The sequence below is a fragment of the Schistocerca cancellata genome, chromosome 4 (genome assembly GCF_023864275.1).
Source record: "Schistocerca cancellata isolate TAMUIC-IGC-003103 chromosome 4, iqSchCanc2.1, whole genome shotgun sequence".
Classification (NCBI taxonomy): Eukaryota; Metazoa; Arthropoda; class Insecta; order Orthoptera; family Acrididae; genus Schistocerca; species Schistocerca cancellata.
The window spans coordinates 30,054,583-30,055,550 of NC_064629.1; the positions used below are offsets into that span (position 1 = coordinate 30,054,583).

At 45.1% G+C, this 968-nt stretch overlaps 1 pseudogene; it reads right to left on the reverse strand.

The window, feature by feature from the left end:
- Positions 1 to 433: 433 nt before the first annotated feature.
- LOC126185750 (5S ribosomal RNA) lies at positions 434 to 551 on the reverse strand (annotated as a pseudogene).
- Between the last annotated feature and the right edge of the window lie 417 nt (positions 552 to 968).

Here is a 968-nt window from a genome sequence, read left to right on the forward strand (position 1 = left end):
ATATGCATGGCGCCCTCGCTGCTAACATTAGATGTCGGTAGCTTAATTCGCCGTCGCAGTGTCCCACTCGCTCCTTAGTTCAATTACAAAACATGAAGCCATATTAACGGAGCGCTTAGGACGATTTGGCAGCGGAATATGGCAGATAATATGTGATTTTTGGCAAAGCCTGCCAAGTTCAGAAGTTAGTAACGCAATACAAAATCACAATAGTAATTTAAACTAAACTAAACTTAACTCCACCCAAACAGGCCATGAAGACCCAACGGTACCGCCGGCCGCCGTGTCATCCACAGCCCACAGGCGTCACTGGATGCGAATATGGAGGGGCATGTGGCCAGTACACCGCTCTCCCGGCCGTACGTCAGTTTACGAGACCGGAGCCTTTACTTCTCACTCAAGTTTGTCTCACAAGGACTGAGCGCACTCCGCTTGCCAACAGCGCTCGGCAGACCGGATGATCACCCATCCAAGTGCTAGCCCAACCCGACAGCGCTTAACTTCGGTGATCTGACGGGAACCAGTGTTACCACTGCGGCAAGGCCGTTGGCACAATAATAACATAGCACTTCAAAAATTCGGAGGACACTCATTTCTTAGTTCAATACTAACATGAATAGGAGGTACTGCAACTGAATATAGCAGATGTATGTGCTTCGCGCCGTCAGGTGCTACACGCAGTTGTTGCTAACTCAATAATTCTTCACTGTCACAATATCACGCTTGGAGCATTTAGAGAGCTCTCGTTACATAGTTCAATAACAAAATGTGAAGCAAAATTAACTCTTCGATTTGGAAATATTTGCAGCTGATTATGGCAGATAATAAGTGCTTGGCTGCATTCAAATGTCGGTACCTCAATATATTTTCACTGCCGCAGTATTCCATTTGAAGTATTTGCACAACTCTCGTTCCTTATTTTACTAACAAAATACGAAACTGGAATAACGGTACAATTAGAAGATATT